This window comes from Mustela nigripes, chromosome 18, assembly GCF_022355385.1.
Source record: "Mustela nigripes isolate SB6536 chromosome 18, MUSNIG.SB6536, whole genome shotgun sequence".
NCBI lineage: Eukaryota > Metazoa > Chordata > Mammalia > Carnivora > Mustelidae > Mustela > Mustela nigripes.
The window spans coordinates 16,887,289-16,905,193 of NC_081574.1; the positions used below are offsets into that span (position 1 = coordinate 16,887,289).

The 17,905-nt window shown below is 47.2% G+C and overlaps 1 long non-coding RNA gene across 1 annotated transcript in view; it reads right to left on the reverse strand.

Moving 5' to 3' along the window:
- Window positions 1-17,318: 17,318 nt before the first annotated feature.
- The window catches only part of LOC132006522 (uncharacterized), a 23,546-nt gene continuing 22,959 nt past the window's right edge, over window positions 17,319-17,905 (reverse strand). The window contains exon 4 of the long non-coding RNA XR_009401126.1: window positions 17,319-17,475. This is a non-coding gene — a long non-coding RNA (uncharacterized LOC132006522). The remainder of the gene's footprint in view (window positions 17,476-17,905) is intronic.

The window sequence follows — 17,905 nt, forward strand, 5'->3', positions numbered from 1 at the left end:
GCTCCCCACTTTCTTTGCTTGGTCCCATTGTCTATGCCTCTGCGGATACCTCTCTCCTTAGCGGCTCGTTCATCTCAGTACTGACTGTCTGGCTCTCCAGCCAAGCAGGAACCCTTAGGTCTGGGGGTGCCCAACACCCAACTTCCTGTCCATGGTAGGTAGTGCTGAAAATATCAGTTGATTCTCTTGCCCCTCCAAAGCCTGACTTTGTGCTTTCTGGATTTTACCAAGAGAGTAATTGTGATCTAACCTAAATAATTCTGTGGGTTCATGGGGCGCCTGCCTTCGGCTCAGGTCATGATCTCAGGGTCCTGGGATCGAGCCCCGCATCGGGCTCTCTGCTCAGTGGGGAGTCTGCTTCCCTATCTCTCTCTGTCTGCCTCTCTGCCTACTTGTGATCTCTGTCAAATAAATAAATAAAATCTTTAAAAAAAAAAAAAAAAGAATTCTGTAGGTTCGTCTCACCAGGCCACCTACTTGAGTGACTTGTGCCCATCTGTCACCACTGCCAGACGTGGAGGAGTGGCTGAGAGAGTCACAGACGGAGGTAAATCATTTATCAGAGGTCCTCCAGGGGTCGCACGTTCAGAGCCCCCCCCCCCCCCCGAACGGGTTCAGTGACTGGCTCCAAGCTCCGCCTGAAACAGTCCGTAAACAACACGTGTGGGAGGCGGCAAACAGGCTCCTTCTTGTTGCTCCTCTTCCCAGCCTGTGCGGCTGAGGCAGAGCTCTCCCCGCTTCTCAGAGACGATCATAATAGCCAGGACGTCCATACGTGGGAGAGGACAGGGAGGGAGGTAACAACTGGCACCACTTGCCCCTCGGCTACCAGTAGAGCAATGAACGCATAGCCCGGTGCTCAGCGATGAACACATAGCCCAGTGCTCAGCGATGAACACATAGCCCATATACAGTGAGAGTCTCATGAATGTCTGAGAGGGTCCCAAGGCTTACAACACAGATCATGTGTTATTTTCCAAGGACAAAAAGGAAGAGAGCTAAGCCCTCCCTTTATCCCTGAAATTGAAGATGAATTAATGCAGCTTCACCTAAAGGAATCAGAGAAGCTTCCTTACTTATAAACTTCAACATTCAAACTCTCATGGACCCAGGGTCATACCTGACAACAACACGTCGCTCTGTGGGCTATAGACGGACAACATCAGAGATTATGTACGGTTATTTCATTCTCTGCCTTTAACTTAGGCCATTGTGGCTAAATTCGCTTATTTTCATTCATTCAACCAACACTCACTGGGCACAGGGTACAGGCCAGGCAAAGGACTCATCAATAAACAGCCCAGAAAAAAAGTCCTTGCCCTCGTGGGGGTTATCATTTAGGCAGGGGTGAGGTAAGATGACAGATGATAAAGAATTGATATGATAAGTAAATTATATAGTGTGTTAAAGGAGTGAGGACTGTGGACATCAACTAGAACGGGTAAGGAGCGTGGGGTGAGCAAGAAGACAATAGCACACAATTTTGAAAAGCATTGATACGGTAGGCCGCATGGGAAGGCATAATTTGAGTAAAGACTTGAAGTTTGGGGGGCTGAGTGAGCAGAAAAATTGGGTTGCTACCAGCTGAAATGAGGGAGCCTGGAGCCACGTTGGCCTGAGAGAAGGATCAAGAGCTCAAGTATGGAACATGCCCCACAACGCTCCAAGGGGAAGGTCAAGAAGGCAGTTGGTTTTTGGCGTTCAAAGTCACAGAGCAAGGTCTGGGATAGATTTACAAAATTGGGAGTCTTGGACACGTAGATGACATTTACGACTTCGATTCTTGGGAAGATCTTCAAGTGAGGGGATGTGGATAGGAAAGAGGGACAGGATGTGAGCCAATGTCAGGAAGAGAAGGAGGAGCCTGCAGAGGACAGGGCGGCAAGAAGCCCCTTCTGGTGACTTACAAAGACAGGCAAGTGTGTGAGCTCTGGAAACAGAATCAGGAGGTTGCTCTTTGGAGGAGGGCGTGATTGACTGTGGCATGGGCTGAGGGTAGGTCACTGAGGTGAGGAGCAGTGCTGACCATTGTCAGCCTCAGGGATGTGGCCTCAATGAGCGCCCCTTCTGACGAATAGTGGGCACATCTAGAGTTAGAGAATGGGGTGGGGAAAGATTGGATACAGGAAGTAGAAACACTTCTTCCAGGGAATTTTGCTACAGAGTGGGGCAAAAAGTGGGGTAATGACTGCTGAGAGACGTGTGGTTAAAAGAGGACTTGAGTTTTTTACGAGAGAAAAATGGTGATATGAGAGGTAGGAACGTTCTAGAATAATGATCTTGAGACCTCAAGGGAACATAAGAGCTAGTCCACACAGTAAGGGGTTGTCCTCAGTTGGGAGCACAGAGCCCATCTGTGGCAGGTGGACCCACAAGGGACATGGGGGCAGATGTGGGAGGAGCTGGATGGGGCGGTGTCGTCAGCCGTCATCTCTTCAGACTACTTCCGTTTTCTCTGGAAATAGAAGCAAGGTCATCGGTTGAGAGGGAGATGGAACAGGAAGGTTTGAGGAGGAGAGAGAAATCATCAGCTAATTGTTTAGGATTCTAGAAGAGTGTACAGATCAGGATGTGTTGCAGTCTGTCTCCCCAATAGCATGGAAGGCCATCCCGAGGACTTCACCTTGAAGCCAGTGGGGCTGAGGGCTTCTGCAGCCATATTGGGTTGCCCAGGAGCAGATGTGGGGTGCATGGAGAGCAGGTATGCAAAGGGGTGTGGTACTGAGTGGTATAGTCTGCTCTGGTCAGGTCTGGGTGAGGGAGGGTAGGGAATGGACCTTACGAGGCAGTAAGGTTCATGGAGAGCACACAGCTTTCCTCCAGGCCCAGTGGTACAAAGACTACTAGAGAATCATCGTCCTGCCTTGGCGGGGGGGCGGGGGTGGTCTCCCATGAAGACATGCACTGTCTTCAGGGGAGATTCAGGCAAAGAGAAGGAAAGATAGGCACGATTTTGCTGATGGAGCAAGCAGCAGAACCATGACAGGAAAGGTTCAGGAGTTAGGATGGGAAAGTGATGGGGATAGAACAGCAAGTGTATAGAACTTAAGGTGATCAGAGGATGTTGGGGTGACCCAGGAGGCTGTGGCTTCTTAGGATTAACGAGGAGAGACCTTAGTCCTACTGAACCCCAGATAAGCATTGCTGGTGAAGCTGTAAGTATTGAAAGGGAGGAAGGCCCCCAAAATTGCTGGGTTTGAAGGCCTAAGGAGGCAAGGTGTTTTTATTATTATTATTATCAACATAATGTATTGTTTCAGGGGTACGGGTCTGTGAATCATCAGACTGACAAAATTCACAGCACTCACCAAAGCACATACCCTCCCTAGTGTCCATCACCCAGCCACCCCATCCCCCCCAGCCCCCCAGCAACCCACAGTTTGTTCCCTGAGATTAAGAGTCACTTACAGTTTGTCTCCCTCCTCTGTCCCATCTTGTTTCATTTTTTTCCCTCCCTTTTCCCCACGACCCCCCACCCTGCCTTTCAAATTCCTCATATCAGAGAAAGCATATGATCATTGTATTTTTCTGATTGACTTATTTCGCTCAACATAATACCCTCAAGTTCCATCCTCATCGTTGCAAATGGCAAGATTTCATTTTTGATGGCTGCATAGTATTCCACTTTGTGTATATAAACACACACACACACATATATATATATACACATATATATATATACCACATCTTCTTTATCCATTCATCTGTTGATGGACTTCTAGGTTCATAGTTTGGCTATTGTAGACATTGCTGCTATAAACATTTGGGTGCTTGTGCCCCTTTGGATCATGACATTTGTATCTTTAAGGTAAATACCCAATAGTGCCATTGCTGGGTCACAGGGAACTTTTTGAGGAACCTCTGTACTATTTTCCAGAGTGCCTGCACCAGGAACAACCAACAGTGTAGGAAGGTTCCTCTTTCTCTGCATATAAGGAGGCAAGATCTTAATTCCTGAGCTCCAAAAGCATTCTTAATACCTACAAGTGAGTCCTAGGACTGAGTCTCCCCGCCTCCCCTTTGAGCCTCATATACAAAGTTACAGACATTGGGAAAGCCTGGTGTTGCTTCTGATCAAGACCAAGCCAGGTGTTGCTCAAGACCAAGCTTCCACTTGACCTCTGTGAGTGGAAGGCTGATTGCTTTTTAGGGATTTTGCAAGTGGTATTAACCCCATCATATCTGACATAAGTGGAAATATTACCTGTGTTGAAGGTCCCAATAAGATAAGACAGAATCCCCACTGAAACAAATATAGAAGTAAGAATATTGAGAATGGTGAGAAAAATGTCCCATGTTGCTTGTTTGGAGACACTCTGAGCTAGTAAACAACTAGGTTTAAGACTGGCCTGGCCTTAAAGTGAACTGACTAGAGGTTTTCAGGGGCTGCAGGGGAAGGGGAAATGTGGTGTGCTAATCAGGGGGCACAAAGTTTCAGCTGAGGGAGATAAATAAGTTCTAGAATTCTGCTGTATAACATTATACACTTAAAAATTAGGTAAGCAGGGGTGCCTGGGTGGCTCAGTGGGCTAAAGCCTCTGCCTTCAGCTCTGGTTATGTTCCCATGGTCCTAGGATCGAGCCCCACATTGGGCTGTCTGCTCAGTGGGGAGCCTGATTCCTCCTCTCTCTCTCTCTCTGCCTGCCTCTCTGCCTACTTGTGATCTCTGTCTGTCAAATAAATAATTAAAATCTTTTTTAAAAGTTTGGTAAGCATTCTTTCCATAATAAGACTTTTTTTAAATGACCTTAAGAACTTAACCTGTTTGTAAGTAAAGAAGTTTTAATATACTCCATAAATTCACTTGTCAATATCCTCCACATGTGTCCTGCATTGTAAGATGCAAATATAATATAACATAGCCAGTATTGCAGATAACTAATCTTTAATTCCACATAATTATTGTGGGTTTTTGGGGTTATTTTCTGATGTTAATACAATCAAAGGGAGGGAAGAAAACCAGTGTGGATGATAAGACTCTGCCCTCAAAGCACTTATGGTCAGAGTCATACAATGACGGATCTAGAAACAGGGTCTAAGGAAATCATGTAATCTAGAATCTTCCCTTCCTCCACTTGAGAGGAGAATCTCCCACACCTCAGAAGACACTTAATCATACACCACCTTGTAAGATATCTGTTGTCCTCATTCGTTTGGGCTGCTATTTAAAAATACTATCGACTGGGTAGCTTATAAACAACAGAAACTTATTTCTCACACTGCTGGGGGTTAAGCTCACGATTAAGGAACCAGGAGATTCCGAGTCTGGTTGAAAGCTCGCTTCCTGGTGCATAGATGGTGGTCTTCTCAATGTGTCCTCACATGGAGAAGGGCAGGGGAGCTCTTTGGGGTCTCTTTGATAAGGACACTAATCGAATTCTGGAGGACTCCACCATCATGACCTAATCACCTTCCCAAACCCCCACTGTAAATACCATCATACTAGGGGGGTGGGTTCCAGCATAAGAATTTGAGGGGGATATAAGCATTTCTTCTACAGCATCAGCTTACACTTGCTTACACTTACTTATAGTAAGTATACATACTTATACTTAGCTTACTATTACATTTTTATTTACTTAACATCTTCACCTTGATCCTACTCATAAGCTCCTGGAGGGAAGTTGTCCTTTGTGTATCCATGATACACAATAAACATTTGGTGCTTGACAACTGTGGTCTGATCCCAAACCAGAAGCTGCAGGGACTGCGTCGATTTCCTTACACCATTAATTTCTCCTTCCATTGAAGGGTCCCGCTCTTCGGGAGGTGTGTGGGTGTTACCTAGAAGGCATTGCTCATCAGTTTGACTCCAGAGTCCCTGCTTATGATTGGAATTTTGTGTCTTCCTGCCATTTCAGAGACTTGTAACCAATGTGAGCAGCTCAGACAACGTGCCAAGGTTGGGTGGGTAGGAGTGCAGGTGGGAAGGAGAGCAGGGCAGACCTCACGAAGTTGGGGAGAAGGGAGCTGTTGTGGTGGGAGAGGACACACTTCCTGGTGTGTCTCCTTTGGTCCCTCTTATGTATGGTAAAGGGATGTTCAGATCTGTGCTCCCTTGAGTACAAGGGACAGACTCCAAGGGATTGAACGGTCCCTGGCAAGCACGGGAGGAAGAGGGGTTGTCCTTTCCCTTCTCTGACGTCTGAAGTCTTACTTATCCTGTAGCATCCTACCCAAGGAGAGTTTCTTCTCCAAATGAAGACATTAAGCTGCCCGCCACCCCTCTGTCCTCACAGCCTCGGCGCCCTCCTCTCGGTGGGCGAGTCACATTCCGCCTTCCGGGCACCAGTGCGTCACTTAGAATCGTCATCGTCCTGCTTTGGATGGCAGGCATTACACGTCCTGGGCCAGGACGCAGCCCTCTGTAAAAGCTGACCCCGAGCTGAAGGTCATTTTCTGCTTTATAGAATAATAAGCATGTCTGTGTGAATGTGTGCGTGTGTGCGTGCGCGCGTGTGTGTGTGTGTGTGTGTGTGTGTGTGTGTCCTGCTACCATCTGCAAACTCCTTGAGCACAGACACTTTGTTCTGTTACTGCCTTTGTTTAAATGACACTCCCCTCCCCTCCCACACATCTTGGGTCACCCAGGTGGCTCAGTCGGTTGAGCATCGGACTCCTGCTTTTGGTTCAGGTCCTGATCTCAGGGTCACGAGATCGAGCCCCGAGTCAGGCTCCACACTGAGTGTAGAGCCTGTTTGGGAGTCTCTCTCACTCCCTCTCCCCCTTCGCCTCCCCAAGCCCACTCTCTCTTGCCCTACATAAATAATGACACCCCCACATTTTTTGCTCAAGAAAATCCTATTTATCCTTAAACACCACTGCTGCTGTGGTACCTGCTTAGGGACCTCAGGCCAAAAGGGCTTTCTTGTTTACCTGTCTTATAATGGTACTGGCTATCCATCTATAGTGTCATGATTTCTTAGGTACCATTCCACTTTCTTTCCTTGAAAACCTGAGACTGGGTATCCCTAGCTCTTTGCCTAGTGTCTGGCACTTATTAGGGCTTTCAAGAAAACACAGGCAGACCTGAACTGGAGAGATTTCATAGGTAGCAACTGAGGTAAAGAAGGTAAGAATTAACAGCCATTAGCAGGATGTTTTTATTCCCCCCAAGTTCTTCTTAACCTCTGACCTGGGCAGGATTAAGACTTGGATTGTGTCACAGGGCAGCTGTCCTGGGACAGGGTTCCATTTGGGTTCCAGTTAAGGCTGCCCCATCCCAGCAGAGTTGGAAGGCCTTGAGGACCCCGAGCAGCCAGGAATTCTGGGGCCAGGCATGCTGGGCCTGCTGCGGTGCCATTACCATGGTTCCCCAGAGGCAGCCCAGCCACGGTCAGGCAGGGGGACAGAAGCACGGTTGGCTCACCAGGAGTCATGTCTGGAGGAAGGAAACAGGCTACAGAGGAGATAAGAGAGAAGTTGACTCTTAGCTAAACAACTAACTTGCAGCGCATTTTATGCCCTTCTCCCACAAGTCTGATTGTTGAAGTCCATTGCCCCATAATTTATAAGATGAAATCACTTCTCACCTTGTTAGGCATTTAGCACACATTTAGAGGAAGGGTGTAAGGCTCCTTAATGCCAACTCTCCTTTCACAATTTAGAGATAGAAATCAGAAAACCATCTCACCTTTAACAGAGTTATGCAGATTGCTTTGGGCAGGCCAAGAGTGGGCTGTGATAAAGGGTGATTGACTGAAGCCAATGTAGTAACAGGGAATGAGCAGAATGAAATTCTGTGCTGTTCATGTAGGGGCAAAAGCCATCTGGGCTCTGTGGAGGCAGATGCACCTTTCAAAAGGTGACAACAAGTTGATTTGAGAAGCAGGAACTTCTCTGAATATGGTCAACTCTGTTCCCACAATCACGGGCTGAGAACCTGACACCAGGTGGAGGTGCTGGAATTTTCGATGATGGTTTTGTCTGTTGCATGAACCTAGCACGGTAAATAAGACACTGGAATATGTGTGCGTTCCCATTTTTTTTAATGTTTTCCCAAAAGAATCCAGATCTCTCCATCAAGTTTACCAAAGAGAAATTCTCCAGCACGCAATAGTGTATTTTCTCTTCTTTTCTCTCCTTCTCACCAAGTCCCCACTCCCATCCATTCCCCAATTCTGATGGTAAATGTTATTGGCTCAGAGAAAGAACAGAGATGACAGAAAGCAGGTGTTAGGGATAAAACACCCTCAGCCCTTTCCACATACTATTTATCAAGGACCTGCCATGTGCCTAGCATGTTATTCAACACTAAAGGAGTTGCAAGAAATTCAGGGACTGTGCTGCCTGCCCTCCATCAGCCCCATATCTACCCAGTGGAGATTCAAGGCTCTCCTACAGAAAGCAACTGAAGCATCTGCTGAATTTCAAAGGTCTTTCCATTGGCCTGGTCCCTCTTAAAAAGTTCCAGCAAATAGGGGCTAACATCTCAAGTCTTCAGTGTTTCCACCATCAAATCCTATCAGAAGCTCGGAGTTGGTTACTCATATATATACTCATGTGGTTACCTCTCAGCACCGCACAGTGCCAGCCCCATCCCCACCCCCCAAGACATTCTCCACCTCATACTGCACATGACCTCCTGGCTACTGTCCCTTCAGTCCATTAAGTCAACAAGCACTGCTGTAGGCATGAGTTCTCCGCCCTTCTCCCACATCCTCGCACTCCACAGTGGCCTCCCTGTCTTAAATTCTTCTTCATTCCGTGTCCTCACACCTGTGTCTTTGAGCCATTGTCCTCCAGCCTGTGCTTTGCTTTCTCTGACAACATGGCTGGTCCTTGGTCAGGTAGGAAGCAGAGTTAAGGGAGATGACTTTGGTTTGAGCCTAGGTAGGGGTGGTGCCCATGGAGATAATTGTATACATGGATCTGAGCTTCATGAATGAAGTCAGTGCCAAAAGCATAGACTTCAGAATCATTGACATGTGGGGACAGTTCAAAAAAACAAAAACAAAAACAGAACAACAGCTCTGGAGTGAATGGAGATTTCTCAGGGATGCAGGAGGAAGAAGAGAAAAGCACTGGGAGGGGCATTCCCGAAGAACGCAGTTAAGAGGTGGGTAGGTAGAAGAGAAGCTACATGGAAGGAAAGAAACAAGAGGGAAACCAGGTGGCTAAGGAGTCACTGAAGTCATGGGAGGAGAAAGAAGGGAGAAGTCCACACTGTCGGCCACCACAGGGATAGCAAATGAGATAAAGATGCCAGGGCCATTGAGTTTGGCTACTACATTGTAGGGCTGAAGTATGTGACCTGAGCAGTTTCAGAGTAGAGAGGAATCCAGAACCTACTTCTGGAGGCTGAAGAGTGAGAAGGAAGTGAGAAGACAGACATGGCTCTAGATGCTTCTTTCGAAAAGCTTTCCCCAGAAGGAAGGAGACCTTATTAGAAGACCATGCAGGATCAAGGGAGGTTCCCCAGCCGGGTGCTGGCATTGCTTAAGGTGGCTGAAATCTGAGCAAATTAACAATATGGGAGTCAAAAGCCTATGAATGTGGAAAGGGTGACAATCTCCTAGGGGAGAGTTGACAGAGACAGAGCAGGACCGTGAAAGAGAGGGGAATTAAGAATTTGGGTGCAGTTTTTAACCTTCTACTTTGAATCTTGAAGACAAGCAGCCCAGGGTAACTTGATATGTGGCCATTCTGGTCTAAGAGCTTCAGCGTCTTTCCTGAAGAAGGAAGAAAGGTCATCTTCTGAGAATGAGAAGGAAAGGGCTGAGCTGGGAGTTTGGGAAAAGGGATGATGGTTCGAAAAACAAAAGTGAGGTGGGGAAAGGAATGGCTGAGGACAGGAACAGAATTATCGGTGCATCATTCAAGGCCCCACTGAGACAGTGCTTCTCCCAAGCTAAACTCTACGCATGGCCATCTTGGGCTTCCATAGCTGTAATCAGCAACTTTTTTATGTTCCGTGTTTAGGAGTAGAGAAACAACATAGGGAGTTTACTTGTTGGGTTGCTGAACAGAATTTGTGCTCACTGTAATAGATGCTTGTTCGAGACATGGATTTGTCTTCCCTGCCTCCAGTGCTTCTAGGGACTTCCTCAGTATTCTCTGTGGACTTTGTGCCTTTTTCATCGTATCCCACACAGTATTGCTTCTATCAAAGAAGGTTATTTCATGGGAAAAGACACGTGTTCGTGCTCCGAGGATTCCTAGGCTGATCAGTTGCCCTTCATCTAGGAACACATGGCCTCATAGAATGGCGGGATGGCCCCCGCTAAGGCCCAGGGACAGGGCTAGCTGGGAACAACGGCCAACAAGGCTGTGGGACGTGGTGTATGTTCCAAATGCAACAAATGAACGGTGATGTTTCTTAAAACAATACCTAACTTTTTCTTAAATATTTTCAGGATTTCTAAGCCACACAGTTCAACTAGAGTTTTTTCAAATCATCTCAAACCTTGCCCACTTTTCCCAATATACTTATTTTTTTAAATCTGCATAGGAAGGGACCCATGCAGTTCAAACCTGCCTTGCTCAAGGGTCAGCTGTATGTTATAAAAATCCTTTGTTTTCTCTGAAACCCAGTGGAAAGAGCTCTAGGTTCATGATCACACACCCTGAGTGCTACATCAAACCTAGTCTCTTCATACCTCAGTTTCTCATTGGTGACATGGAGCTCCTCAGACTAACTACTATAAGGGGCACATGAAACAGTGGGGGTAAAATCATTCTCTAAATGGTCAAGGGCTATGTAAATCTAAGGCTTACTGCATCTTTTTTGAAGAGTCCAGAGTGAGGCGTCCCGGAAGGGGCTGGTTCACCCGGATGTCACCCTGAACGCGATAGCCCCCCAGCTGTGGGATGATGGGAGCAGCCGAAGCTTGGCCGTAACTCCTAACTTGGGCTCTGTCTTTCCCTACCCGCATGACCTCAAGCGGGTGACTTCCTCTCTCTGAGCCTTGGCTCCCTCACCAGGAAAGCAGGGCAATCTTTCCTCCCAAGAAGGCAGCTGTACAGATGAGGGGAAATAACGCAGATTATGTGCCTCGTTCAGGGACTAGCGCCCGGCAACTGTTGAAAAGAAATGTCACCTGCCAACTTCCCCGACAGGCCCTGAGCCCGCGGCGCTGTGCCATATGGTTCCAGCCCATCCAAACATGGGGTCATCCACCGCGCTGGGGCGACAAATAAAGGTTTCTAGGCGTGTGGTTCTGTCCGTCAGGCTCCCCCCACCTGAAGAATTTTTGTAAGTGGCTAAGTGATCCAGAAGCCATTCCGTCTATCCAATTCACTCAGCAAATATTTATTGATTGTACCCTCGAGCTTCTCACAGGGGGTCCTGGAGAGAGGAAGACCAGGGACGGACAGGTCACTCTTCTTTCTCTGGCAGGAGCTCCAGAGTGATGGGAACACGCTGTGCATATGATAAGCCTGTCAGAAGACAACTGTTTCCAGGGCCAAGGGGTGAGGAACAAAAGGACGTCTCAAGCCTCAGCCAGGGGGCATCGGCTGCCTCTCGGGCAGCGGAAATACATTGCCAGCACAGCAGTGACACAAGCAGGAAGCCAGCTCGCCCCAGCAGACCACACTAAGGTTCTTCATGTGCCAGGAACATGGGGCGTTGAATGAAAGCCAGGCTGTGCACCTGGGTAACAGAAGGTGACAACACCACAGGGAATGGGTACCGTCCCCACGGCTCTAGCCTCCTCTCCGTTGTTAGTATGTATGAGACTTGGAGAAGAGCTGGGCTAGCTCGGGGTTATGGAAAGGCACTAGTAATCCCCTTGGGAGAGAGAAGGAAGGAACTGCCTCTCCCGTGCTTGTGGAAAGGAAGGGCCCTGCCAGCCATTTGCTAGGGACCTGGAGGTGGATGGACACTTGTCACGCAGCCATCCATCCTGGGAACAGATCCCACCACTGTGGAGTGAACACAGCCCATTCTCTGTGGCCAGAATGAGAGCTCTCCAAACCATCCGCGAAGGCTGTTCAATGACAGATATTAACCCAAAGGCTCAGCCAGACTTCCTGGCTGACTCCTTGGCCAGCACGGACCTCGGGAAGGCGGCTGGACAACCTTCAAGTTCACTCAGAACATGATAACTTTGGCACTTGGACATCTTTCCAAAAATAAAATAAGATAAAATAAAAGATAAAATATATTCAAATCATATTTTAGAGTTTCTGTGAATTTGGGGCCCTTTACCTTATATGCTAGCAGTAATGGCTTAATAACTCAAGAAAGTGTCAATTCTCAAAAGAGCCAAGAGCAAATATGACTGAGATGAATATTATCCTCGATCCCAGCTCTCACCTTAGTTCCAGCTGTTTCGTTAGACAGAGACAAGTTCAAACCCTCTCTTCAATGCAACAGAGCCATTTGGTTATTTCAGGGTGTTTCTTAGCACAATTCTAAATCAGCCCATTTTGGCAGAAGTCCCTTTCGATCATTAAATATCTTGGGAAGGAGAGAAAGAACGTGGCCTTGACCGTGGGGGTTGGGTTTGCAGGATAGGATCACTGAACGGAATCTGTTGAAAATGACGAAGTCCCAGTAAAGAGGAAATTGTTCTCTTCTCTCTTTCTACTTTGAATCTCAAGCAATAGTCCGTAGCTCAAAGTCTGGAAGGTGAAGGCGTTCCAGACACAAAACGCTTTATTAGGCCAATCCTGATGAAGCACCCACCTCCCGGCACAGGATCTGTCCGCTACGTGGTAAGTTGGTGTTAGACAATGGGGCGGTCTGCATTACTTAGAACCATAATCAGCTGGTGAGTAGGAATGAGGTCATAAATTCAGCTGTCTCGTCATCCCTTTCGTCTATGTAAAACACTCTCAAAATTCTCCCCAGGTCTTTCTCAGGGCCTTCTGGGAATGCCTTTCATTCTATGAACAGTTCTGGGCTTGCTCTTCTCCCACTGGGCTCTGCTGGGCATCAGCCTGGTCTCCACTGGGGCAAGGCTACCTGCCCAGAACCTGTGTTGCTGTGTCCCCAAATCTGCCTTCCCAATGCTGCCCCCAAAAGCTGCATTCCTCATCCCTCACTATGGAAGGACCAGACTGGTTCCCAGCAGAAATAAGGATGTGGGCAGGAGTCTTCCCCTTTACAAAGGGGCCGGATTGTGCCCCCCCACACACACACACTATTGGTCCCATCTCGTTCTTCTGCCCACCATCCACAGGTGTCTTGGGACCTAAAGCTTTCAACTCAAGGATCCCCTTTCTGGGTCCTCCTTCCACGCAAAGCAACCCGCCTAAAGACACATAGGAGCCCCACATGTCTGTTCTGAATGTTGGCTCAGCCAGGACCACTCTGCTTTAAGAAACCTCAGGAGTCTACAAGGCGAGCAGAGATGTTTCAGAGAGGAGGTGGGACTTGAATGGGACTTTAAAGCAAAGGTGATAAATAGGTAGAAAAGAGCGTGGGAAGAAAGATGTTACAGGAACTCAAGGATCTGTTGTATCTTCTGACCATTGAGAATGAAAGAGGGGAGAGAGCAAAGGGAACTGAGAGTTCCTGGCAGCTCAGCCCAAGTATTATCTCATTTAATCCTCAAATCCCTGTATTAGTTCTCATTCTCCATGTTTTATGGGTGAGAAAACCAAAGTGGTGAGAGATCAAGGGCAGCCTTTGTCACATTACAGATTATACTTTAGGAAGTGCCACTCCGGAGTGGTTCCCATTGGGGAGTCAGGATTCCGGAGCACTAGTGTTCTCTGTCCATCCTGCAGGCTCCTTCGTGCAACGCCACACCTGTAAGACTACTGTTGTCCTCTCGAAGGCCAAGCCACCTATGAGGTGCCAAAACCCTAAAGAGGGGACCAGAGGCTGAGAATATCTGGCACCCTCTTCTTCTTTGAAAAGAGGAGCCTTGGAAGAAAATGAAGCCATTAATAGCTCTGTTTCTAAATATAAGTATTCTTACACTTTCTCGGGAGCTGGTTCAATGGAGACCCCATTGCACGGCTTTCTTTGGATTGGCGTCTCTAATTTCAATCCAAAGTGATTATTCAAAGCTATTTAAAATCCTGAACCATGAATAGAAATGGAAACATGTAATGCAGGCAATGAGCAGACCAGTCCCTGGGGTCCTTCACGCAGATAATAGCATACTGAGTTTCATCTAGCGGCAGTCCCTTCTGGATGCTGGGTGAAGGACGGGGGTGAGATGCTAAGATAAATAATTCAAGGCTCCTCCCAAGTGAAAATCAAGCTCCCTTCCTCTCTCTCCCCTTGAAACCACTACCTTCCTCAATCTGTAAAGGAGCTAGTATGGTGACATTATCAGAGTATCTTCCTCTGTTGGAAACACCAGCCTGGACCCGTCTGCACCCTCACTAGCTTTCAAACTCACTCAAGTTGTAAAGAACAGATACACCAATGGGTTAAAAAGAAACTGCCTGTGATGAAACAGGGACACGATCTGCTAGACTTTGCAAATCCCACACACAGTTTTCTCTGTCCATAAACGAACACGGAAGCATGGAGTGGAACAAAGATGACCCTGTCATACGATCCTCTCTGAGCAAATAGGAACATGTGAGTGGGGCGGCGTGGCTCCTTGACCAAAATCTTTGTCCAGAGAAGCCTGGTCGTGGCTCGGCCCTTGATTACATCCTGTGGGAGTTCAGCAGCATCTTAAGGTCTGAGAAGCAGAATGAGCTACTAGAAAGGAACTTTCCTAATGCAGAATCAACATCAGGACTCTTTTTTATGTGGCAGGGAGCGTAGAACACTGGCTGGGGAGGATCAGCAGGTTGACATTTGAATCAGAGCTCTGCAGCTCTCTTGCCGTGAGTTCCCAGGCGATTCGCAGAAGCTCTTAAAGCCTCAGTTTGCCTGTCGTCAAATGGGAGCAGGAGGCAAGAGCTTCAGCTCTGAAGATCACAAAGCAGTAATAAGAGATTCTAAAGATGTATTTGAAACCATGCTGTGGGCTGCCTAATGCATCAAAGATACAAGAGAGTCCCCTTAGTATTGATATACTCAACTCCAGAACATTGTATTTAGAAAATTCAAGTAGTCTGGTTGTGACTGTGTATCTCTGACCATTTCCCTCTGTGTGGATAAAGAGTGACTCCCTAAATCAAAGCAGGCCCCACAAAGAGACAGGCAATCGTTCATGAATTCTATTAAGAGTCTAACCATCCTTCTTCCGTCTCGTGTCATAGAAATGCTGGTTATCCTTAGGCGTACAGCTTGCTACAACCTGAACTTGAGTTTTAGTCTTTCCAAAAATCTGTTTTCTTTTCTTCTACTGGACATAGAGGGATCTGCTGAAGGAGAGCCCTGAGAGTCAGGGAAAGAAGTCCAGAGCTTCGTTCTGTCCCAGCCTTGCCACGTTGATGTCACGGATAGCCCTTCGAGGACACCACAGCTAAGCTGCTACATCCCTTGTGCCTGGTCCTGGGTTCGGGATTCCCCACTCCCTGGAGCCATCGTACAGGAACAGCCACGCTGGTACTGGAACAGGACCATTTGGCCTTACAGAGGGCTTTCCTAGTTGACGGTTTATAACTCACCCTTAGCTTCCAGAAAGCAGACTGAAGCTTAGTCCATAAAGTTCTCATCTGAAATCCATGCCCGTAATTTTCTGTTGTCTAAAGAGAAACCCCAGCTCCTTAGCCAGGAAGGCATGGTCCTCACAATTCATTCCCAATCTGGCTTTTCAACCCGTATTCAATTACACCTATCTATCTATCTATCTATCTATCTATCATCTATCTATCAACTACCTATACACATGTGTAAATAGTTATATGGGAGGGAATTATTCCAAGTTCCATGGGGACACGCTCACATACATTGTATCTGAAACAGCCTAGTGATTTACGGATTTGACTCTGATAGGCACTTGAACTTATTCAGATGCAAAAACGTAATTGTTCAGGTATTACGCACACATTTTCACGGTGGGCAGAAAAAACTCTGGGTACCCTTGTCTTCTCATAGAGTCACTGTTTCTTGCTTAGAAAAGTTGAGTTTCAAGCTGCCTTTTTTAATCCTTTTGACTTGCAACGATTTCCCAATAGTCTGCTGTAATTCATAAACAGTTCTGTGTTGTCTCTCAATAGGTTAGATGAACTCTTTGTGTTGACTCCTGGGGAGTTCATGTCTGTGTTCCAGCGGTCAACCGGCTACAGGATCCACACCCCCAGGGAGTGCCCAGCTGGAACAAATTCTCCCGGCACAGCCTCGCTCAGTTTTGGGGTTCACTCCAACCACCTTTGTTCATTCACATGCTTATACTTTTTAAAATTTTTTATTTTTTGGTTAGAGGCAGAGAGAGCCCAAGCAGGGAGAAAGGCAGAGGGAGCTGGAAAGCAGGCTCCCTGCTGAGCTGGAAACCCGACATGGGGCTCGATCCCAGGACCCAGAGATCATGACCTGAGCCGAAGGCAAACGCTTAATCATCTGAGCCACCTAGGCACCCCACATGCTCATACTTTTAATCTCAGATACACACTCCAATGCCTGCTCACCCAACCAGGCTGTAAAGAATGTCTTTAGTTGGTCAGTTTCCTAGTTTACACTCATCTGGAAGCTGAGATCTGAACACTATGGTCTTCTGCTCTGAACGGTTCCTGGCAGATGTCCCAGCATGCCTGGGGCCCACCTGACTGTCTGTCTGTCTGTCTGTTTGGGACATTCCCCTCTATTGTGGTATTTTGATGCCTTTGCTATCAGAAGTCTACCCCCCTTCAAAACCCAGCATAGGGCTGCCTGGGTGGCTCAGTCTGTTAAGCATCTGCCTTTGCAGAAAGAACCTTGGACTTTTTATTCTCCGTCAAAATTCAATGCCCGACGGAGTCAAGCTCATGCTTTGGTATAGCTGATGTTTGCATTAAAGTCCTTCCATTTTAAGACTAAATGAATGATTTCTGAATGCGAGGAAGGCGGCACTCACGCATGTCTTCCTTGCCACTCCAAATCTTTCCTCAACCTCATCTAATTTTCCCTTGTCCTGCCTCTTACTCTGTTTTGCAGGGAGGGGAGATGCTCAAATCCAAAGGCTGATGTTTCTCAGTCCACGCCATTGTCATGGTTGGGCCCTGGAAGGAGCCCCTCTCTTGTCTTCTGTATTTATTTGTTGCCTTTTAGCCTCATTTCCCACTCTTATGCCCCACCCCCAAGAACAACCATTGTTGTGGGTTTACTTTCTGTCACTTCGCTGAATGTGCGATGGTAAAGTGTGGACTTCCGTGTGTGGGTGTGTATTTCTAAATCTCGGTCAGTGGTATTGAGTTGTAATGTCTGTGTTGCTGGCACAGCAACCCAAGACCCTTCCTCTGGGTCACCGAGGACGTCTTCAAGCAGAGGAGATCTGCTAATATTACACTCTCGCCAGGGTGGAGGAGCACGTATTATTTACTCTTTCAACAACAACAAAAAAAACAGGGAAACAGCATAGCACCGTGATTAGGAACACAAACTCTCAGGTCAAACAGGCTTTAGTCTGAATCCTGTTTTTTCACGTTATACGACTTCAGGCAGATTACTCAGTCCCTCAAAAATCTCCATTTCTTCATCTGTAGAATAAAGACAAGAGCAAATCATTAGGTAATTGTGAGGCTTAAATAATCTAGGTGGTTGGGGGGGGCACAGCAGACTAAAATCCAGATAAATGACAGTTGCATTAACTCATCCCGTCCGCAGAGTGTTCCCGGATGTCAAGCCCCACGCAAGCAGGAGAGGAGGCTGAGAGGGAAAGACAAACAGAAAGTTAAGAACTTGGGGCGCCTGGGTGTGGCTCAGTTGGTTAAAGCCTCTGCCTTTGGCTTGGGTCCTGATCTCAGGGTTCTGGGATCGAGCCCCACGTCAGGCTCTCTGCTCGGCAGTGAGCCTCTTGCCTCTCTGCCTACTTGTGATCTCTGTCTGTCAAGTAAATAGATAAATATCTTTTAAAGGAAGAAAGAAAGAAAGAAAGAAAGAAAGAAAGAAAGAAAGAAAGAAAGAAAG